We start from the raw sequence: 25,081 nt of genomic DNA, 5'->3' as shown, positions 1-25,081 counted from the left end.
GCTGGGCCCCGACACTCCAAAGGTCTGCATCACGAGGAGGGCTTAATACACTAAAACAGCACATGCAAATGCACATGATTTCCCGGGGAATGAAGGTTCCGCCGGGTGTGTCTGCATCAGCACCACACACAGAAAGGGACTGTTCCTTAAATGAGCTGGATCTTGGAAATCATCCCAAGCGGTGCACTGGCTGATGGTATAGTCTCACAATAATTCTCAAGGAGCTGTGCTATTTTTGTGTTCTGCATGGATAAATAGATTATTCGTCCACAGGTAAAATGACTATTCCATTAGATGTGTTATGGAAATTCTTCTTCTGGGGAGTTTGATCCTGTCCAGTTGTGACATCTCAGGGACAAGAGGGGTCAGTGTCTGGTCTGGGTAAATATCTCACCCCAGCGACAACCGTGGTGGAAGCGGACGCGGTTAGGTTGTAAATCTATAAGAGCCAGGTGGGGTTAGATGTCAATAATCTTACGCTCAAAGTCGAGCGAGCGCCGCCGCTGCCATGTCGTTTTCACCAGTCTTCATGTGACGGAGATTTAGCCGCATCCGAGAACATCCCGGGGGTAGGAGGATATGGCGTTAGGCACCGGCTGGCTGCGTTTGCACCATCAGGTGTGCTGCAGTGACGGTGGAAAGTGGAGAAAGCATCGTTCTAAAGGACAGTGTGTTCCTATGGCGGCGCTATGCCTGGCAGCTGTGGCTTGGAATTATGAAGGAAGGTGAAAATTGAAAGTTGTCACAGGGTTTTGGCACGGCTCCATGTTCTGACACTTGCTTCTTATGGCCGCTATTGCTATAAAAAATACATTAGATGTTAACAAGCAGAAAAGGTCAAGACTTAAAGATGAACGGAGCGGCGTACTTTATGTTTCGACAGTTTTCGACAGATTCAAGATGGTTTGAACTAAACATGACATTCAGGGTAGCAAAGTGAGATCGTGTTTAGCATGTATGCCTCACACTTCTGAAGTCCAGATTCAAGCTTCCTCCCACATTTTAGATCATATGAAGCATGTAGATTTGGTTAACCTGCTAGGAGGAAAGCATCAAATAATTGTAGTTTACAAATTTACAAATAACATGTTTTTGTAAACTTGTACATGTTTGATGTGAATAGGGTTAGGGGCAAAAGTATGACCTCTGTAAATGTGCAAGAATTGGACATTCAAAAAACCATAGCTAACTTCCAGTACAATTCAGGATATAGCTTCCACTGACTTTGTACGTTTCATGGTGCTACACGTCCCTCCCAAATTTTGTAGCTCTAGCTCAAAGGATAGGGCCGCGTTAAAGTAGAAGTCAAAACAAACATATTTTTTTCAAGAATATGTTCCCAGCAGTATAATAAGTATAATAAGCATCAAAATGTACTCTCTTTTAGCCATCTCCGGGGGCGGCCATTTTGTCTTCTGTCGAATGAAAATGACATCACAACTGCTCACAACGACCAATCACGGCCGACCTGTTCTCTGTGTCTGAGCCGTGATTGGTCGTTGTGAGCAGATGTGATGTCATTTTCAGTCGACAGAAGACAAAATGGCCGCCCCCGGAGTTGGCTAAAAACTAGTGCATTTTGCTGCTTAACATATTCCACAAACCTGCTGGGAACATATCCTTGAAAAAAATATGTTTGGGTTGACTTCCGCTTTAAGTGTTAGTTGGGGGTGATACAGACCCATTTTTTTGTACTCATGTATTGCAAATTTAAAATATATATTTTTTCACCAGGCCCGATGTGGGTGCAATGTTTGGTGGGTTTGCCTTCATTTATTTCCTGAAAAATGCGGTTATTTCAGAGAAAAAAAATGCTTGGGAACAAATTGGAATACAAATAGCAATCTCACAGTGGTTCATAATTATTTGACATCAGCCCAAAAATGTTTCTAGGTCCCTATTTCAACAGTTTAAATCATAACTGGTCATGTTTTGGGGGAACAATCCACCCGAAGTGCACACGTACAGTATATGCACATGTGGCTAAGACTTTCCTTTCACTTTTCTCCACTAACAACCAGGGCTAAACTTCGCCCCCCACAACATACATGACAGTCTCTGTTGAGATGGATCACTTCAATATTCTTCCTAGGACACCAATTACTACTTTCATCTTAGCCAGGGTTTTGTCGCCATCTTGTGGTATCTTAGAGCATTATACGAATAGCACAAAAAAGGAATAACTAAAGCTAGGTTCTGCAGTACAAAAATGTCTAAATACCGAATAGGGAACTGCCAATGGGCAGGGGTCCACTGTTCTCTAAATTGAGGGTGTGAGGGTGAATATTTTGTTTTGTCCAAGTGTGATCTGTAATTAACTTGCGACCAGTTTGGAGTGTAAAGTGCCACTTGCCCAAAATCAAATTTGAAAGGGTCCCGGCTCAACCATGACCCTAATGAGGACTAGCATAATAGAAAATGGTTGGATACTTAACAACCTTTTGCAATTAAACAACCACCCATCAATTGTTTGTAGCGTTTATGGGTTACAACCTGAACTGGTTGCCAGCCAATTGCAGGGCTGGTATAGACGAATAAGCATTCACGCTTAACATTCACACTTATCTACAATTTAGAGCCTTCATTGAACCTCACATGCATTTTTGAGGGGGTAGGGTAGTTAAGCCACAATGCTCGGAGAAAAGGGTTGCAAACACGCATGTGTGTACGTGTCTGTTCGTGTGTGTGTGTGTGTGTGTGAGACCTGTGGCGGTTATGGAAAAAAGTGAAATCATGAGCAATAAATAATAAGTAAATAAAAAGTAATAAATGATTATGTATTCAATTCAAAAGTTAGTATTTATTCAACTACCCAAACCCAACTACTCAAATCTATTATCACAACCTCAAGCCCATTCATCCCTACTCATTGGACACTTAATTGTTGAACACTCTATTCTTTTTGTCATGTGCAAAATATCAAGTGAAATTCAAGCCTCTTGTATTTTCATTCTGGTGCATTTCCAATTTTGTCATTTAAAAAACATTTTCATGTTAATGGGATGTCTATAACGCAGAAACCCCATTAACCCACGAACCCTAACCCCACTGAGTGTTTTTACCAGGGCAACAATGATATTATTATTTAATAAAAATAACTACCGGCTTTTCCTGCTGTGTGCGCGTTGACCTCTTTGGGGCAGTCCGGTGCCTTGCACGCATGGAGTACACGCAATGAGATAAGAGTTGAAGAAGAAAGTTGTGATTGCGCTCTATTAAAATAACTTCTTTTTCTCAGATCAGAAAGAACATGTGCCTTTGAGCATTGTTATTGTTATTGTATGTGTTCCTACAGCGTTTGCGTGTGAACATTCATTATTTGAAGGAATATCACTCCTGGAAATGTCTGCCAATTTCCTGTTAGCATGTCAATGAGACTTTACATTGACTTTAGCATTAGCACTGGCGACATTTTTTTTTTTCAAACAAAGCACGTCTTGTATTTTAATATACAATGTGTGTAATTATTTTTGTTGTGTGTGTAGTTTTATAGTAGACTCCAACTGGGGTGTCATTAAAAAGTTTAAAGCAAGCTCAGAGAGGGCAAAATCACCTGTCACACGCTCGCTGCATAAGTAACATGGTGCATTCAGGGTCCTTTTACAATGTGGTTAACTTGCATACGAACACACCACTCCGTTCTGCACATTAATCGTTGTTCTAATGATGTTTTTAAGCTCAAGAAGCCAAAATTGACCCTAATATGTGTACGCATACTGTATATAAAATAAAGTCTACGTACTAACTGAAATGAGGTAGAGGGTTTTTCTTTTCCCCAAATTGCAGCCTTTGCAATTTGAAAATTGTATTCTACTGCATTCTTCTGATGTTAATTTGAGTTTGATGAATTGTTCAGCTCTAGTTTGTTTTACGCAGGTATCTGTGCTGTAAGTACAGTGTTAGCACTTTTGCCACCTCTGTATATATAACATACTTAAACGGTTTGGGGGTTGGGTCAGTGGAGGTTAGCTATCCCTGAGCCTTGGAGTGTATTTATTCACAGTTAGCGTTAGCAAACGCCAGAGACATCCTTGTCAAGTGTGGCTGACGACATCCGCTGGGTCTGTTGCAGGATGTTACAACAGAGGCTCCCCTCACTTCCTGCCATGCGTCGGACTAATGCAATCGGGCAGGACTGAGGGTATCATTTTCATGCATTATAGCTTAGCTCTTTTTTTTTTTTTTTTGTCTCAGTATTGTTCTGAGTGGAAAAGTTGACAAAAAGGTACTGTATATGTACACGGCGAGGTTGCCACTTTCGAGGCTTTGTTTTGGCCACGGGGGCGAGATTAATGGCTTCTCTCACTTGCCGTTCTGTTGCATTGTGTTACAGCAGCTGCCCGTGGCGCGGGTGTCATGTGTTGGCCTTATGAAATCGGGGGACCAGATGAGGGCTATCAGACACTGCAGGAATGAGTGCGGCAGCCAGCACTAGCTATTGATCTGCCAGTCGAGAACGACTTTGCAAGACAATGTAGCAAGCTGTCTTTGTGCTCATTGTGCAGCCATGGACGTTTGATGCCTCTTTACTTTCGCGCATTCATTTCCTCACTAAAATAATTATTTTGGGGATATTTTAAAAACTCCCGGCAGTTTTTAACTAGCACAGTTGGCTGTACAATTATTAATGATTTTACATGAGGAACTAGAGTTCACTATCAACATTCTCCATTGTTCTTCCTGACTTTTGTCATTGTATCCTTTTTATCTAGTGTACATTGCAATGTTTGTAGGGAACAATGAAATAGTACTAGAGCAGTCATTCCTGACCTTTTCAATGCCACACACCCCTTGAAAACGCCCCATCTCTCCCCAGTCAAAAGTAATATTTCATCCATCCATATATTTTCTGTTGACATGTTCTCACTCAGGTCAACAGGAACCTTTCACCTTGGACTTCGGGCAAAAGGCGGGGTTTTACTGGACTGGTCACCAGCCGATGGCAGAGTGATATCACAAACTGTTTATTTTAAATATTGAAATGCAGAACAGATTGTCCTTTAATGTCACAAAAAGTAGAAAAAAAATACTGAATCTTAACATTCTTGCACCACCCTCATATGTTATTGCACAACCCCTGAGGTTACGAGAGACAGGTTAGCATACATCGACTACATTGATCCCAAAGGAAAGTGTGGAATATCGACAGCCGACAACCAGTGTTGCCAACTTAGTGACTTTCTAGCTATATTTAGCGAGGTTTCAGACCCCCCCATCAGACTCGTTTAAAAAAAGTGACTTGTGACAAATCTAGAGACTTTTTCTGGTGTTATTGGAGACTCTGATGTGAAAGCCCGTATCGTTCTTATTGTTCTCGACATGCATCGGATTTTTCCGTCGTCCTCTCCCCCATCCCAGAGCACTCACAGGCGGCCCAGTCCTCTCGCAGCAGCCCCTCCCAGTTACATTCAGAGCAGGAGATGTTCACCCCTCCGTGTCCGCTGTCCATACCACAAATGAATCGCACATGTGAAATAACTGCATTTAAAGATACTCAACTCATCCAGACAGTTCAGTGTGTGTTTGCATTTCTCCGTGACACAAGTTAAACCTCTGACGTTAGCTCTCTAGCTTAACATGGCTCAGTCTCAACTGTACAGTCAAAAGTACAACTATGCAAATTGGGTGATGGCATCATTTAGCAATTTCTAGCGACTTTTAGGACAGCCAATAGTTACTTACTTTCCTTACTGAGGAGTTGACAACACTGCCGACAACACATTTTTATTCATTTCATTAATAACTTTTTGAAAATAAGGCTTGTGAAGACACATTTTACACATCATCTGGACCATGATTATAATAGTTTTGGACTTTTCATTATAGTTAATTTTTATTTCATTTTGACTTTTGTTATTTGAATTCATTTGGTTTTAAATATTTTTTTACAATACAATATGAAGATTTAATTATTTTTTTTCAAAAGTGTTTTTTTTTATTTTACTTCCATCCTCCCCTTATTTATACCGCTTATCCTCACAGGGGTCGCGGGCGTGCTGGAGCCTATCCCAGCTGTCTTCGGGCAGTAGGCGGGGGACACCCTGAATCGACAAACAGAGCCAAACATCCGCACTCACAATCACACCTAGGGGCAATTTTAGAGAGTCCAATCAACTTACCATGCATGTTTTTGGAAACCGGAGTGCCCAGAGAAAACCCACGCAGGCACGGGGAGAACATGCAAACTCCACACAGGGAGGCCGGAGCCGGGATCGAACCCACGACCTCTGAACTGTGAGGCGGACGTGCTAACCAGTCGACCACCGTGCCGCCTTTATTTTACTTTATTTATAAAAATATTTTTCAATTTTAGTTGAAGTTATTTCTCAGTCTTCGTGAACTATAACAACCTTGATTGGGAGTAAGGATGGGCACAAAAATGTTAATGAATAATGATTAATTTAAAGGAGGGATGTGCTTTTTATTTGTAACAATTTAACACAGTTCCCAGTTGTCTTCATACAAGTCATATACAAATTCTTCAGTCAAAATACATAAAAAATGAAGAATTACAGAACACTTAACATCCAATGGTAGCATCGTAGTTATAGTCTCTCTGTTTTGGGTCTCTTTTGTCCACTTGGAAATAGAAACCTCGGAAGGAGCCTGCAGAGGTGCCGTTTACTCTGTTTCAACTACTTTGCAATCTAAAGGAATCAAACATGGTAAAGGAGTTGCGGGAAGTTTGTGTACCCGTGTGCAGGCACTAGCACAAAAACAAATTTGAAGGAGGTCATTGGCTTTGTTCTCATACAGAATTTAAATTGAAGACGTCTCACCGGCTATTTAAAGCTTGTTTTGAATTCAAGTGCAGATATACAACGGTGGATTAGTGAATGTTACGCTGCTAACTATGACGGCCTTGGAGGATGCCGGCAGAGGGGAAAAAATGGGCAAACTAAATGCCAATTGAGTCAACGCAATCAGATAACTGAACCCCCGCCCCGCAGGCAAAACAACTTCTTGTTTTCCCCGACGCTCCAATTGCATGGAAAAAAAAGTTGCAGGGTTGTTCTAATTACAATGAGTCCCAAGACCAAAGGAGTTAACCCTCCAAAGAAGTTGCTGTGACAAATCGAAGAAATCATATAATCAAAATACAGTCTTTCAAAGTTGCAAAAAGTGTGGAAATCAGGTGAATTGAACTTAGTCCTCAAGACTATTGGTATAAAACTTAAGTGAATAAAAAGGCTGAAAGGTTACCACTGCAAAAGGACACTGAAGAAATTTGCTAGGGTTGTTTGCTTGAATGATATAAAGAATTTCAAGGTAAGACTTGCTCCATGTGCACAAATGAGCAAATGAATGTGAAGGCATGAAAATGGTGATTGCATTTTTTTTTTTTTTTTTTTTAGTAAGTGAAGGTGAAGTGTTCACCTTTTAATTCTATAAGAAGAGTGATGTTATACAGTAGGACTGGCCTTTTGATTACATTTTAATTGAGTTATTCACTGCTATTTTGCAAAATAGGAATGTTCATGTTGTCCTTTGGCAGCGAGCAAGTTGAGACTGAATCAACAGTTCCTCTGCTTGCTGAAACCAAGTAATGCACTCCGTCTCAGTTGTTTGGGACGCGATTAATCAGCAATCAGTTCCACAAAATTGAAGGCTGTCAGTCCTCCGATACCATGCAACTGTCAGGAGATGTTGATGAGGATGTTCTGGGTGCTGTCCTGCATGCTCCACACCCAAAAAACCTGCTCTTCAGATCAAGTCAAGACTAGATTTGCTATAACTGAACTCTTTCAGAAAGCAGTTTTATTGATTTCCTATTAAACAATTACTTAAAAAAAACTGCTCCCACAGAGCCTTAAAACGTCTTAAAGCATTGAAGTCGTGAATGTAAAAACAATACCTTAATTGGCATTAGAATGGAAGCAGGAAATAGACCTTAATAAAGTTTTTCACAACTCTTTTGATGAAACATTGACTAACAAGTACAGTTGTTGAATGGGACTTCATGCCCTGAGGGGGAGTGAATCGTTTTTACTGGCACAAAGCAACTTTGAGGAGGGTGGGATCAACCCTGGCACACAAAAAAATACAAATGTCCTGAATTGCTTTACGGCATACTCACTTCCTCCTTCCGCTATAAGGACGGCACAGGATTTCGCGACACTACGCGCTGGCACGCATGGGAAATGTGGTTGATTTTTGTCAAAACACTACCGCATTTGTCCATATGGCACCGCTATAATCAACAAAAACCGACATATGACACAGTGTTGCTTTAATATTTCAAGTCTTAAAAATGTTAACACGATAGGTGAGATTTTATGATTTTAGATATTCATATCTCAATATAATATTAAAAAAAAAAAATACAGAATGACTCTTGCGGTAACAACACAATTACGGTAGTGGAATCAATAAATTAATACTGTTTTTAGATGCATGTCATTTATGTACTGTGGCATCTTTGGACAACATGGGGACATGTAATGTGGGTCATACATGTACATTTAATTTAATGTAATTTCAAATGGAATTAAAAAGCCTTTAAAAATATTGCAACTAGACTGTTCTGGTTGTCTTTGAATTCCAAAAGAATGATACCATTTGTTGTTTGGGGCGTGCCTCTTACTTGGAGCTGAAATAGTTGGCTTTTCTACACCAACTCAGGCTGGTAAAGTCCTTCCTAACCAAGCCTTGTTGAATCAACTGAGCCTGGTAGCCGGCTCAGATGAGAGGTGATACATTTTCTAAGTCAAACCGTCCAATTCCTGAACCGTCCAATTGCGACTGATTCACTGCCCTGAGAAGGTCTGAAAGAAATCATGAATTTTACATGTATTAAGCTATTAAACTTGTCTTACTATTAAACAACTTCCAATTTACTGGATGGGCCAATGATTTAAGAAGTTTAAACTACCATGCAGTTCTGAGGTTTGGGTTTCGAATCTTGGCTCTGATATGCTTGTGTGGATTAAGAAAATCCACAGTAGCACAGAGAGACCGTCAAACTCCACACATGAAGGCCATAGCCTGTACTTGAACCTGTCATCTCAGAACAGTGTGTCAGATGTGTTAACTACTTGGCACTGTTCTTTGGCAAACTTCACAAAAATCTGTCCGTCTGAACCAGGCTTGTGAGGATGCTGGTTCGTTAATTTTTCCACTGGCCTTTACATTTAAGGCTGTCCTGAAAAAGGGCTATCCGCCAACCTGGCTGCTCTCTGAAGAAGTCAAGCGGTGTTCTAAATAAAGCCCAGTATTTACCCCGTGTAACTGCAAGTGTCATTAAAATCAATTGATCAAGCACGAGGGTTCGCACATGCTCATGTTCAGTCGATTAAACAAAGCAGAATGGGAGAGACGCAGCGTAAAGCCTCTCCACGAGTACTCTAGATATAATGTTTGTTGCATAGAGAGGGGGGATGTGTGAATTTAAGTGTCATTTAGTGCCACATGGGGCGTGAGCATGTACCGATTCAGCCAATGACAAGGTGAGCGGCGGCAGTGGCGGCGCTATTCCAAAAGCGAGCCACCCGGCTCCGAGTGATGAGTGTCACATGTCAAACGGAGCCATGAGGGTGTGAACGGAATTGGAGTAGAAAGAAGGACACTGCAGGGGGGGGCCGGGGTGGCTGGCTGTCTTCTGAAGAACATGGAGGGAGGGATGGGGCGGAGCTATGGGTGGTCCTGTGCACACCCAGGCCCCCCCAGATTGACAGACTGCCCACCCAGTGAGATTCATGAAAAAAAAAAAAATAAATAAATGATTAAATTATTTTTTAATTTGCACTTTGTTGTGTGTTTACTTTATTGAGTATTTAGAATGGCATAATTGTGGTTGTCTAAGGAAGATCTGAACTTCATATTTAGTTTGTCATTTCATTTGAATATACGATGTGTCGGGGCAGGATGATTGTGCTCAGTGAGAGAAATATTCAGGCCCACCCTGATTTTTCCAAGCCCACCCATTACCCACGTCCTGGCTCCGCCCCTGGAGAGGGACAAGCTGTCTGCCGGATGGGTTCAGATTGACATGAAGTTGTGTAAGTAGGCGATGCGGCCTAATGCTTTGAGGAATGAGATTGAGCACCAAGCTGTGCTCAGTGAACAGCCGTCCTAATCCAAACATAATATCATTAAAGCTGTCTACTCGCTCACATATTCAATTTAAGAATGCATGACGCAAAGCATATGGACAAAGTCCAACAGGCTAACTTTACATCAGGGATTCCCAAACAGCGGGATGTGGACCAAGACCGCTGTTGAAAAGCAAGGGAATTTTTCATTTTCGTTCAGTGTCATTATTATATTTCTGGAAACTTTCATACACAACAAAATAAAATGTATAATTCTAATGACGGGAAAGACGACAATATCAGGAGAAATACAGTTGCTCTCATTACTGAATCCCGAAGTACAAAGAAGTACATAATTAGTTTTGATTTTGTTTTGACTTTTGTTTTTTTAAATTCAGTTAGTTTTTAAACCAGGTTTGTCAGTTTTCTTAGTTTATGCTTCATTTTAGTTTTTTTTTAGCTTTAGTATTAGTTATTTTCATAATATGGAGTATTGTCGAGTGCAAGATTTAAAAAAAAAGTTTAGTCATTTTGTTAGCTTTCGATTTACTGTGTTTTTACCTTTAGTTTGACAGTAACTTGAACTGGGAGTGTCAATGAACATCTGGAATTGTTTGACTTGTAAGATTGTCTACTAATCAAAAATTACAAATGACAAATAACATGTTTCTTGGCCAACACGCACCTTGCTGTTCACTCGGACGACCAAAACGACAAAAACGTTGAGCTCCATGGTGGTGATAGTGAGGATAACATTACACATACATGCGCATATTTACAAAAGTTACTTTAGTACATTGAAGTGAAAAACTCTTCCTCTTAGTCGACTTTAGCACTGTGCTGTGAGGATTATATTTTAAAGGAGATTAAGTGGTAATCACATTTTGGAGTTATAACACGGACACTTAACATAAATCAACAGGTGGTTGTTTGGCGGAGTAAAAGAGCAGTGAGGCTTCAAGCGTGTGGAAATTGGAGATTGGTGGCAAAACATGCAAGTATATCCTCAAATTAAGAACCGACAACTAGGCATCTGAAAATGATCCGCTACCGCTATTTGATCAATCTTCATGTAAACCATCAGCGAATTTATCAAACACGGTCATGTAACAGTGGAAAGAGAGATGACAAACTGTAATGTCTGCTTCGATTTGAATTCGAGTCGGTCGATCAATAACCTGTTTTATTGTGAAAATGAACAGTTTAAGTTGCCAACAAGTAATGTTGTGCTCAAGTCTTTGCTCTGCAGACACACACAAAGCTCTTCTTTCTCTTTCCAGTCTCTCCCCCACCTACAGTAACTCACTCATCCAATCACAAATACCACTTGAACACCTTCATTGTCTAACAGGCAGTCGGATCTCATAAAACTGTTACAACAATCCAGGTAACACAAATTGCAATGATTGCCATAACACATTAAAGCATTTTAAAATTCAAAGCATTTCCCCCTCTTGTCATTTTTAAAATCATATACTACTAATATACGTATCTTGTAGAGGCCCCGCAGTTATCTATGTGAATTGGTGTTCCAAGTTCAGGCTGTCTGGAATGTGATTGGATGAACGAGTCGGTGGGTGTGAGCAGCACAGCCGAGGATGGAGGGGCGAGTGAGCGAGCCAGCTTGTATTTGGAGGCAAAACTGCATACACCGAGTTGGCAACTGAAAAAAATATCATCGTCGCCGGTTAATCGACGTCGACTTGATGAGTATCACCTTATCGTCAAATACAAAAAAGAACTGAAGTTGTTCAATCCCTACGAGAAATTGTGTGTATAAATATACTTAATAATTGGCATTCAAAACCTCAGCCGTCCAACCAGGTATAGATGTTACTTCCTAGTTATAACAACTGTGACTTTTACTACTACTGCGACCGTTACATTTACTCATCTACTGTCTATTTTTTTTTTGTCTTTTTAAAATTCTGCTGTGCCAATATTGGCCGATTGAAAGCCCAGGTATTAAGTGTGTGAGCAAACAAGAATCAGTGGCAGTGTGTTTAGTGCTATTAAAGTGGCGAGCAGCTTGCGGGTGCTCCGCTGTTGACCTGGAGGTGACATTGATTTAAATCATGCTTTCAGCAGCCTATCTTATTGATCTTATCGATCACTATCTCCCGACCAGAGAAGCATTTCCTTTTGGCTGTCTTGAGAAAGCCAATTAAGCTCTCAATAAGAATTTGAAATGCATGCAGCGGTATTAAATAATGCATAAGCAAATAAATATGACTGTATAGCGCTTCTGCAGGTGTAGGTCTGACTAGTTCTATTGTAATGGTCTAATCTAAGAGCCACTGGACAAATGTGGAGCGTTTAATGCACTCGTCATCCTAGCGGAGGGGCATTAGGAAGGAGATAATGCCTTTGTGATTTCACTCGACTTCATATGCCACTGTGATGAGCTATCAGCGGGCCCCTCACGTATTGATTTATTTGCCAGTGAGAGCTGGTGTATGTGCTTGTCATCAGAACTCCTTTTTTGGCCTGACTGGAGATGTTGAACTCTGCGGCCTATTAAAAGGCTGCCAGACAGCAGAAGCACTTAACTATTCCGGTGAAGTGAAAAGTGGCGAGCGTCAACTTTCTCTGTTTGCTTCAAAGTTATCCGCTTTAATACAGATGCATGCATAATGTAGCACCGCCTTGCAAACTTAGGGGGTGGGGGGAAGCCGCATAAAGTCTCACTACTGACTTTATTTTTAGCTTCTACATACAATTTATTGTCGGGGAGTGTTAAAGTGCAATTACAATGATGCGGTTTTATTTCTGTTAACAGCCGAGGAAATTAAAGGCAGCTGCTGTTGACATACTTGATGCCTGTAGACTGTTTCTTTAATGGATGTGTCCTAATTTAGCATGTTAGCAGTTAGCAGCAGCAGCATAGATATCACATAGGGATTGTGGATGATGTGATTGAGCCATACTGCAAAGTCATGTGTCATCTTCCAAACCGCTTATCCTATGCAGGGTCGCGGGGAGGTGCTGGATGGAGCCTATCCCAGCCGTCAATGGGCGAAGGCAGACTACACCCCGAACTGGTCGCCAGCCAGTCGCAGGGCAGACACAGACACCGCCACTGAGCGGGAATCGATCCCACGCTGCCCGCACACAACTCTGGCGTGTGTACCACTACACTATCAGTGACTACACTGCAATGTTTACTCGGCTATTTGCTGGTGTATTGCAGTGTTCTCACTTTTACAGATAAGCCTTACTTGTCAACATCAACGAATTTACGTTTTTTTCTGTTTTGTTTGTGCTGCTTTATTAAAACCGCCTATTTACATTCTTGTGATCACTAACAGAAGAGAATGACGTTCCGTGGTTTGTTATGCCACAGATAATTGTTTATAAATTTACAGCTGACTCGGACCGGACCAAGTGAGCTTCAATTGTGAATGTATAGTAAGCGTTGGGATGAACAATTAATCCAATTCTAATTGACATCACATTGTAGTAGGATGCAATTTTCAAATCGCAAAGGTAGCAATTTTGGGATGGGGGTGGGAGAAACCCTCTTCTTCATTTTGGTTGGTCATAATGTGTAAGTTCAGTGCTGAAGAAATGCAGTCCACGTTTACATGAAAGACTGAAGTGATGCTTGGTTTGCATTATTGTTGTAATCTGCCTGTGAAGTTGTCAAAGTGAACGCTTAAAAGACTGCAAGTCAAAGGGACATATTTTCATTGACAGGCACTACTGCGCTCGACATGAAAATGGGTGCATCTTCATTTTCGTGCCGGGGCATTCAAACCCAGAATCTCATAATAGTATGGCTGATGTGCTGATCTACATCAATTGGTATTGTTAACTTACTAACCACTTTGGACCCTATTTTCTTGCCCAGCGCAAGTCTAGCGCAAAGCACAGTAATATCAATGCTTCAACCAATAAATCACTCACAGAATTATTTACTTAGTAGTGACTGTTCCAAAATGCACATTACAGTCATACATGCGCACACACATATTTTTAAATAAATGCAGGCCCCCAATAGTTTTGGGGCTAATGGTGATTTTCACGTGAAAACATTGTCAAGGACCATATAAAACAGATGATTAAAAATATCACTTACCAATCATATAGCTGCACTTCAACGAGCCGTGGTCGTTTGTATTCCAACAAGTATGAACGACTATTATGACCTAACACAGCGTTTGCTATTCATCCATCCATTTTCTGAACCACTCATCGTCACCAGGGCCGCAAGCTTGCAATAAAGTTGTCGTTAGCTGTAGTCTGCGCATTACTGGACATCATAATCTGAAATGTGTCGGCCTTAGCCTGAAGTACAGTTGCAGTTGAAGCGTGGGGAATCCGAGCGATAAATGATGACAAAACTGATATTGTTTATTACAATAAATATTCATTTATTGCTTGTATTTGTTAAAAAATGCATCTAAAGTGGGCCTTGAAAAAAAGAATCACATAATAAATTGCATTAGCATTATTTAGGGGGAAAAAAATCGCAATTAGATTATTTTTCCGAACCCTACCTAAGAGTTATTTTATATTGGACTTGTCCTGATTTGGGTTGGGGTTGAGCTCGGAACATGCTGAACTGGTTGCTAGTCAATCGCAGGGCACAGGTAAACAAACAACCGTTCACATTCACAGGTATGGACAATTTAGAGTTTTCGGTGAACCAAACATGCACACAGGAAGGCCTCAGCTAAGATTCTAACCCAGAATCTCATTATAGTATGGCCGATGTGCTGACCACTAGAATCACATTCAATCAATGTAATAGGTTGTAAAACATAAAAATCAGGATCCACACCAAAGGGTTTGGTTCAATAGAAATATTTGTATGTGTAGTTGCAAATCCACTCCAGGAAGCCGTAATTGAAGATCACCTTGACCGAGCAGCGATTCAGTATCCTCACTTTCAGTTATTTTGTTGAACATTGCAAATAGCCTGTGGCTGCTTTTCAGTTAAGTGATGCAGTGCTTTGATATTCACCTGCTATTGCCATGATCCGATTATGTTGCTCTAAGCCATATTGATTGATTGCGTCCACTATTTCATAATCCTGTATCGAGTCTCTTTAACCAGCAAAATAGTCAAGCCGACAAAAGTCATGAATGGATAAGTGTGTCAAAAGCAGCACCGGTGGGAATGAGGATGTTGGGATTACATGTATGCGGGCGTCTTCCATATCGACAAATCGACCACAGCACGCACATCAAATCTTTGGTTGCCAAATAGTGTGCAGTTGTGACAAATGCCCGCCCAGAGTGACATAAAAAGGACACAAATTTAGACTACGCAGCGGTCGTGTTGGTTAAAGTCGGACCTGTGGCTGACACAGACGGAGGTGGTCCAAATTGAAAAGAGAAAGCTCAGTGTGGTTTCTGACACTCACACTGTTAGTTACAAACACATCTGAGTCACTGATGAGCAGAGACGTTGGACACTTACCCAGTTTTCCTTGAATCTCCATGAATCTTTTTATTTCAACTTCAGGTTTAGTACGTGTTACTGTTTGACACATTTTCCGGAACATTTTCTTCAAATTCCAAATTGTGCAGATTGGGGGCATCTGAATTTCAAGGGAACATTATTAGGGTCCAACCATTGGGCAGTTCAAACACTTCCTTGGAACTGTCCAATGAATGAATGGCCTTTTCAGGCGCCTAAATGTGGTTCTTTCATCTGGTTATATTGTATAGTGGAGAGCCACGCCATTAAACAAATCACTGTCAATCAAAAATCAATTATTCAAACATATCATATCAATTATTTGTAACACTTGTGTATTTTCAAAAATGATGTTAAATCACAAGTAGCCTGTGAAAACACATTTAATGTCAAGTTTCAAAAAACATGCCTTTCCCAAACATGGTACAACCCTGGTCACCTTTTGCTAAAAAGAAAAAAAGGCTTTGGTTTAGTGCATTACTGGTTTACCAGGTGGACCAAGGAACATGCCTCTATCTCTGAGACAAAGAATCCTGATAATCCCACTTATTTTATTCATGCATTTGCTTCCACTAAATGGTGACATTACCAAGAGTGATGTGACCAATGTATAGACTATTAGTCTATGCTAAAATGACATTGACATTTAGTCACTAAACAAATTCCTGTTCGCATGCCATTTACTGATAATATGCTTTACCTTGGCACAATCTACTGTACATCTTAGCGCATGCTTTATGCTAGCAGACGCTTTAGCTTAGCACAACTCAAGTGGCATGGGCAAACAAGCCCAAGCCCATAGAAGACATTAAACATGGCTGGGTGCCATATTTAGTATTTTTGTCGTTTTTATGGGTCACCCCTGATAGGTAGGAAGTTGGTCAAATTTGGTTTTAAGTTAAAGTGAGATTGCCCTTGTTGAAGGTCTATGCTTGACTGAGTGTTGTTCAAAATGTGCATTAAGAGCCCTGTGAATGTATGTAACATCCGCAGGGGTGGGTGGGGTGAAAGGTGGGATGCACTCTGACCTGCTTGACTTGGTTGCCAGCCAATTGCAGGACACATAGACAAACAAGCATTCACACCTAGACTTGCTGTATGGACAATTTAAAGTCTATAATAAATAAATAAACTCAATAAATAAAATAAACCTTTTTGGAATAACAGGAAGCTGGACTACCTGGGAAACTTTTGCAAGCACAGGAAGAACATGCAAAGAACACACAGGACGGCTTGGACTGAGATTCAAACCCAGAACCTCTCCTCTGTGAGGTAAACAGGCTAACCACTAGTACATCATCCTGCCCTGTATTTACCAGTTATTTTAAAGAGAGAGAGTCGAATTTCCCATGGACAAATGTGGTGCCAACTGACTGAATGAAGTTTGCGCGTGTTCGCTTCTTACTACAGCAGCACTTTTCCTTGAGGTCGACAGAATAAACGGTTGTTCAGCACAATGCTATACATTTCCCCATCAGAAGGACACTTCGGCAGCTTTGCTTCTTGCTGACAAAGTGTAAACCGCTGCTCAGGAAATCCATCCGTCAGATCAACATCTATCGGACGTTTCTATCCTTGATTTTTGTTGAGTTTCAAACGACGTGGCTGGTTGTCACTGCTTGTTCCCTGCCTGTGAATATTGTTCACTGACTCAGTCCACAGCATGGCATGACATTTTCCAGTGTTGCACACTGCAAATTCTTAATAAGATTTATTGTCTTAAATCTAGTGAAATTATCTCCTCCATCTTGTTTTTAGTGTTAAATACTAGTTACCAGATTCATGTGTAAGATTATTCCACTTTCTTACAATGGGTTAAGTAAATACTACTTTTTCTAGAAATTTATGATTTTACACTTAGATTAAGCCAAAATTGTGTGTTTTGAACAATATAATTTCTCAAATTAAGAAAAAAATACAAACACATTCATTTTTTTCGCCCTTAAAATAAGAAAAAGCTCAGCCTTGTAAAAAGAATGGACATTGTGTGCTCAAAAAGCACTGTCCCGACCAAACACAAAGAACTTAGCGGAGCAATGACAAAATGCAAACGGTTGTTTTTTTAAATTTGGTGAACAAATCTTTTGAACGGTTCCTTTTGATGAACTGATTCTAATGATTCAGTTCACTTACAAGAATTGTCATGCCCATCACTACTGTGGAGTCTGGAATGTATCTGTAATGGATGTTTCTTTGAATTGGTTCAAGTTTTTGAAAGGGAAGTCAACCCAAATTTTTATCTACAATACCACCTCCACTAGTCAAAACTTGGCATTCTGTTTAATATTGCGTTTGTGGAATATGAGTTAAGCAGGAAAATCTAGTCGTTTTTGTCCATGTCAGGGGGCGGCCATTTGGTCGTTACCTGAACCCTGAGCAACTTTGATGCCATTTTCGGTCGACAGAAATTGGCAAAATGGCCGTTCCCAGAGATGGCTAAAAACGGGTCTATTTTGCTGTTGAGCTCATATTCCACAAATGCAATGTAAATATTTTGGGGGGTTTCACTTCCACTTCAAGATATCAATATTTTTGACAATTAACTGCTTGATAATTAATATGCTTTTTAAAACCGTTACTAAAAGTGGTGTTTTTGCTTTGATGTCTCCTGCTTTTGCATGAGTTCACTGCTAATACTGCCCAAAATCCGTAATTTTTCTTGATTTTCGCTTGAAACATGATTTGTAAATAGAAGCCTCTCTGCGATAATGAGTGCCATCTTTCACAATATCGCATCAATTATGAAAGAAGACTGTATGGACATGCTTGAAAAGACAGTAGTCTCATCAAAGTTTTAGCATTAAGTGAATACCTGTGTTATAACTTGATTATTACTCACACTTTTTTAAAAACAAAAATATGAAATATCTCAAGAACTAGAGCCATTTTCAGATTCAGCATCATCAAAATACCATAGAACTGTTGAAACTTTCTTGGTACCAAAATGTACAGTATATTGACCAGTGTAATCAGCCAGGTGTCACCTATATTTGTTACCATGTAAAATTATTCAATTTACTCACAGACAGTGCTTCTCAGGTAGAGCTTAAACTAATGATTATTTGAGTAATTGATTATTCTATCAGTTATTTTGTCAATTCAAAGAGCTTCACATGCCCACAGTTGACAAATGCAGTATTAACAACATCCCCTGATCTTAACCTCCAGGAGGGCAAGGAAAAACTCAAAAACCCCATCAGCGGAAAAATAAGAAACCTTGAGAAGGGGCCGCATATGAAGGAATCCCCCTGCCATGATGATCGGGCTGCAATGGATGTTTAACTTTATTTAAAATATATTAAAAAAAAAAAAAAAAAAAAAAAAACAGGATTTTTTTTTCAATTTGACAGTGCAGAAAATGCACAAACATTAATTAATTATGATTATATGATGATATATAATATGTCCATGACATATTAGAAAATAGGCAAAAATGTTGATCGTTTTCCAAAATAAATGCAAATGTTTTATTTTGATATAACACAAATCTGCTTTCATGGTGGACTGCAGAAATTGAAGAATATTTGCCGTTGAGAAGATGAAATTGAGGATTTGGACAATTTTAATTTAAGGAGGGTATCTAAACAATTAATTGATTATCAAAAACAATTATCAATTAATTTGATAATTGATTAGTTGTCAATTAATCGATTAAAGGTTGCACCTCTATTCTCAATTATTTTCTGTTACGCCCCCCTACGAAGAAAAAAATATTTCACCCTCGACTAACTAACTTGCCGCGAATATGAATAGTACAAGTTGTCTATAAAATGGTTACACCTCTGCTCAATAACTTTATTAAAATTGTTTATGCTCCCTGCACACACTAACAATGAGTGCCACTGCCACTTACTGTAGTGGAAGTACTATATTCTAGTAAGGCAAAAAAGTAGGTTCCCTAAACTGGTCAAATAAAGAAAGACAACTAAAAAAATGCATGAAACAATTAATATTTTGTCACGAGCAACGATATTTATTCAGTAAAATCTGTCATTGCTGCCTTTGCTAAATGACAATTCCAGGGCTATCACTTGGAATACACCATTGTGTAAAAAATGGGGTGTGTAATTGTCACAGACTCTCTAGACTTAGTTAAACAACATTTTTTTTTTTTTAGGGCAAAGTAGTTTACTTTACATTTACTTTACATTTTATGCCGATTCTGTTTCATCTGCGCATAAATTCACAGATTGGATGTAGACGTCCACATTTATTTGTTCACCCCTTTCATTTTGGTGTTGTAACCTCGCGGCTGAGTGCGGCCAAGCGCCATTTTGAGTTGCTGCTGGAGACGAGACGAACTTTGGAGTCAGCCTCTTTCGACATGAAAACGGTTTAAGAAAAGTCCAGCAAGAATGGGAGGTAAGACATTTTTTTGTCAAAATTGTAACTATAAGCGGCATATTAAGTAATTTTTTATATTAAAGCGGATGGAGGAATGAATCTGACTTGGGAGCGCTGACAAGGCTTGCTAACAGACCGTTAGCTTAGCAACTACGGTTAGCTTAGCAGCGGCCGTTACCTTAGCAGTGGCCGTTACCTTAGAAGACGTTGCACGTTTTTCACATTGCACTTTAACTTTAACTTTAACCAACCCCTCCTTCTCTATATAGTCCCGCACTATATAGCATTTTCCTCATTCTGTTTGGCTATTCGGATAGCCAGCTACGCCTCGTCGCATATCACGTGACCACCGTACCTGGCGACGCATTGGCGTGTTAAGATCAAGACTTTTTATTGTTGATGACATTATTTTAAACTGCAAAATGCTTTATTTCTTATGTTGTACATTCTCAATTAAATAAAATAAAACTTTGTATTCCACTTGTATTTGCGCTTGTGCTATGTCGTGTTCTTACTCACAATGCATTGTGTTCTATATTAACCTGTTGAGTGACCATCGATACTCACTACTTTTCCAAGTGCTTTGTGGCAATTTCGAGTCAACTTCATTTTTTTCATTAGGATATTTGGATACAATGATATTCAGTACAATACATTATTTTTATATTTAAAAATAAATCATTGGCATTTTGTGGGTTCCAACCAAGTTTAAGACAGTAATCAATTTGTTGCCGACCAGAAGTAAATGTAACATTTCTGTAGTAACAATGTCAGTGCATTTTTTACAGGTGATAGAGCAATGGAGAACCTGGGTGATGTCACAGTGTCTGTCCTAAAAGGTCATTTTATAAATTTATAGTATTTATTTTCATATTTGCTATCAACTGATGTTCTTTTTTGAATGTTATTGATGTTTGTTTTTGCTTTTGTTAGCTCCATTGATGAGGGCTTGTTTTCAAACACTGAATAGAGATGATCTGACAGGCCTCTTAGGCCTGAGCACTTAATCAGAAGTTATTTATCCTGTGTTTATTTTCTAGCAACTAATCCCTGCAAATTGTGGATTAATTTCCGTACTTGTAGTAATTTACATTTTTGTGTTCTCACTTTAAACCAGAAGGACCATCCCATTGTATCTCAGACTCCTGAAACTGCATCTTCACACCTGAACCCAGTATGAACCAATATGAGTGTTCATTTACTTGTTTATAGAGTAAAATAAGATAATAGCGCTGTCCTTACCTTAGATATTTATCCTTGTTTGAAAGAACTTACTCATAAAAGCAATTATTGATGATGGTCATCAAATACACTTGGTGTCATCATTGTGTTTTGATTTTTTTTTTTTTTTATGAAAAATGTTTTGGGTGAGGTGAGCTACAAATGATTTGGGATCCACAAAATAAATTCATAACTGTAGTTAACCCATTAAGGACGGGAGCGCATAACCGCGTTTCTACCACTAGAGCCGGGAGCGCTGTTGCGTCATTCTACCTTTAAAGCCGGGAGAGCGGATACATATGTGTCTTTTTTTAATCCAATTCTCCGTCTCTTAGCCAATTTAATGCATCAGAATATACACGTGGCGGTGTCGCGATACCGCGGAGGATGTCGCAGATTTTTTTTCGAGCCGTAGGCTAATGGCGGATGCCGTCGATCGCCGGGAGCTCTGAAATAAGTAACGGCAGTGATATATAGGTGACACGCTTGTGGACTTTGAACCAGTGGAACCAGTCGAACGTGATATGATACAGTATAGTTTGTAGACAATGACGATATTGACGTATTTGTAACAGAATAGAGAATGGTAATTACCACTCGATTTTTTTTAAAATTAAAATAGTGCTTCTCTTGCACTGACACACTATTTTTACATCTTCGATTGAAACATAATAATATATTATTATTTACTAGTAAATACAAATAAACTCTGACTGTGTGAAAGCCACATGTCTAAGCTCTGTAATTCTTTTGGAATTATGTTTCTGTCTGCTACAGGGGCTGAGAACATAAATATATATATATATATATATATATATATATATATATATATATTTTTTTTTTTTTATTTTTTTTTTTTTCCGGGAAAACAGATTTACAAAGGTAATTCCAAAGACGACCTTAGGTTTTGGGGAGCTGTTGAGCCAGGCGCTTTAGGCCTTAATGGGTTAAACAAATATTGGAGGATTTCTGCTCCAGGGGCCGATTCTACAGGGTATGAAAAAAGGCAATGAATCCACCAATAACAATGGCTCAAAGTAAGTATTACAATTTTAAAAATAAATTGTCATCCTCAGATATGGCGGTCTGAAGATCTGTTTGATCTGTTGCAGCTGAAGCCCACGTTATGGTGATGAGCCTTTCCAACATTCTTTCCCTCTCCAGCCCATCCACCAATGAAGATGGGGCATGGCAGTGAGGCTTTTCTGCATGTCCTAAAGGTAACAATTTGATTTATTTATTTATTTATTTATTTATTTACTTGCTTTAGTAAAATGGACAGAACAAAATTACTACAACTAAGTTGTGAGGTGGCGGGTACTGAGTAGCAAATTATCAAGTCCTGGATACAGAATCTGCACAGCTCACCTAAAACAAAACAAAACATTTTTCATGACAAAAAAAAGTTTCAAAATAAATCAGTGATACCAAATGTATTTGATCATCATGATTAATAATTACATACTTGAATAGGTTCTTTCAAATAAGGATAAGCGTCCAGGATACGTATGGCTCTGTTAACTTCTATTATGGACAAGTCTCGTCTTGCTTCATACTGAAGATCTAAAATCTGGGACACACTGTCTTGATTCGGCTTTGGCTTCTTATAAGTTTCTTACAAGGTTATAATGTATAGTTTGAATAAACTGACTACCCTTGTCAGCTAAAATGGAGAGAACTACAACAGTATTTCAGTATTACACTTTTTGATACATTTTCTGTAAAGAAACAGATTGCACTGAGGCTCATCTACAGTCAGATCAATAAAGGTAAATCAGGTCAATTGCTCTCGCTACTTTCTAGCTTTCCGTCGCACTGGTTGGTCGGACTCAATCATGTGGTATGGATCGATCATGAGGGACGGCGTGCCCGCTGTATGAGTCCAATAAAACTGAAACAAATTTGGAAGTAAGTACCACCAATGAAGTAAGGAAATCTCTGGTGACATGTGCCAATGAGCAAATTGGAATTGAAATCAACAGGCATCATTTCGAGATTCTTTGGCTTGGTTAACATTTAAGTCGCTTTAGTTTTCTTTACTCCCTTAGATATTTCCTAATCAACAAAGGGTGTGTTATCAAATACCTACAAAAAGAATGAATACCCAATTTTAAATGTGTGCCATATGTTTGATCTGTTACAGCCTACAAAGAGCCCGGACGTCTTTATCCAGAAACAAAGCTTACCTGTCCAGTCATGGTTTTTGATGTAACCAAGTGTGTCATTGCTGTTGGTAATTTGCCATTTACAACATTTGACAAAGAAAAGTTAAGTGAATCACAAATTTTATTTACTGCCCTCTTTTTCTGTCCAGGTCTTGAATAAACAAATGAAAATTACAAGTTGTTTGTTTTAATCCGATTCAACGATCAATCGACTGATTAAGCTATCGTTAAAATAATTGTTAGTTGGAGCCCTACTCTTGTGTTGAAATAGCTTGAACAAAAGCATATTAGGACTATGCCATGTCACAGTGAGTTATTGTATTACCTGAGGTGATTGTGTTCCACTCAAGTTGTCCTTTAAGTACAATGAAAGATTTCTGATTCAGTATTTCTTTAATTTTCACTGAATCAAAAAATACAACTTGAGCATTTTATTAGCTAATTTCAAAAAGCAAATTTGGAAGAAAAAATAGTCGTTTTAAGAATATCTGTCTTGATTTGTTGCTTAGAGTAGGTGTTTTGAGCGTATTCTAGGCCTAAATAGCCTCATAAAAACAAGTGTTTAAAGCTTATTTTAAGATTAAATTGATTAGTTTTGTTGCTTAGAATGAGTGTTTTAAGCTTTTTTTAAGATTCAATTTTCTTGATTTGTTGCTTAGAACAAGTATCTTATGCTTGTTTTAAGCTCAATATACTTCTAGATATTTTTCTTATTTCAAGAAATCTAGGTTAGTAAAATTATCTTGCTGCACTGGCAGATAATTTCACTTGTTTCTGGTCATTTTACACTACAAACAAGTGTATTTTATCTAGTTTTAAGGAGGCGTGTTTTTGCAGTGCACGGAGTCAACAGCTCGTGTTTGTCATTAGCATAACACCACAGCCATTGAATCGCGGCAGTGTGTCAGCTTCGGTCAACTCTGAGTGTATCAATGTCAAAACCCATTCATGCGTGTTTAACCTGAGCTATGAGAGTCCATTCAAAAGCCAACTGGACCGCTTGGCTCTGTCCCAATTCCATCAAGAATGATAATGTCATTGATACAAGCTTGTATCATAATACTGAATGATCACTTCAGATCATCACAACTCAAACTCAATCCACTTGAGGAGGCATCTAAAATCCATCCGTCCGTTTAGTGTCACACTTATAACCGAATGACGGTCATGGGTGAACTGCGGCCAGTCGTATCTGACTTGGGTTGGTAATGGCAGGGCACACGTTGACAAACAACAATTCACGCTCACATTTATACTTTTGTGTCCCACATGAACCTATCGTGCATGTTTTAGGAATGTGAGAGGAAGCTAGAGAAAACCCACACAAGCACAGAGAGAACACGTTAACTTCACACAGGAAGGCAAACCCGAACTTTAGAACTATGAGGCAAATGTGCTAATCACGAGCCCGACCGTGCTGCCCTGCATCAGAAATCTTTTATATGAAATCATGAAAATTTTGTCAGTCTGTTCTAGGGTTTGAGTTTCGTCATCATACAACAGTGAAATCAATGGCCCCTCCAGCAAATTGTTAATTAAGTTAATTACAAGAAAAGAAGAAAAAAAAAAGACTTTGGCATCTAGCATGAGTTGCTCCTCCCCCGCTATAAGAACTGAGTGACTTTGTTCCCATCGGTTGCTGTTTTGGTGAAATTGCAAGTTAATTACTTGTAATTATTTTGTCATTTCTACCAATACAGTGTGCTGTTCTCCAGCTTACCCCCTGAAAATGAGAGTGGTTTGATTTTTCACTATTTTGAAGTCTCATTTTAAAAATACTTGATTTTTTTTTAATCATTCAAAATTTGGCAGTGTTGTTAACAACACTGTACTCTGTGTCATGTCGAATGCACAGGACATCTTTATTTTCACTTTACAGGGACTAGAAATTTAGA

The 25,081-nt window shown here is 39.2% G+C and overlaps 1 protein-coding gene and 1 long non-coding RNA gene across 8 annotated transcripts in view; both read left to right on the top strand.

The window, feature by feature from the left end:
• lrfn1 (leucine rich repeat and fibronectin type III domain containing 1) overlaps positions 1–25,081 on the top strand; it is a 216,983-nt gene that overhangs the window by 979 nt on the left and 190,923 nt on the right. The gene's annotated exons all lie outside the window — the stretch shown is intronic.
• Positions 18,923–23,363, top strand: LOC147145161 (uncharacterized). Of its 3 annotated transcripts, none has more exons than XR_015087587.1 (5): positions 18,923–19,818; positions 20,589–20,639; positions 20,918–20,974; positions 21,894–22,241; positions 23,165–23,363. It is a non-coding gene; the product is annotated as an uncharacterized LOC147145161 (long non-coding RNA). The 3 variants fall into 3 exon arrangements; XR_015087588.1 differs by adding an exon at positions 22,825–22,929 and having other exon boundaries at positions 18,927–19,818; positions 20,589–20,974; XR_015087586.1 differs by having other exon boundaries at positions 18,930–19,818; positions 20,589–20,974.

Source organism: Filicampus tigris, chromosome 7 (genome assembly GCF_054856515.1).
Source record: "Filicampus tigris isolate MCC_2025a chromosome 7, RoL_Ftig_1.0, whole genome shotgun sequence".
Lineage (NCBI taxonomy): Eukaryota > Metazoa > Chordata > Actinopteri > Syngnathiformes > Syngnathidae > Filicampus > Filicampus tigris.
This window is presented reverse-complemented; position numbering and strand designations above follow the sequence as displayed.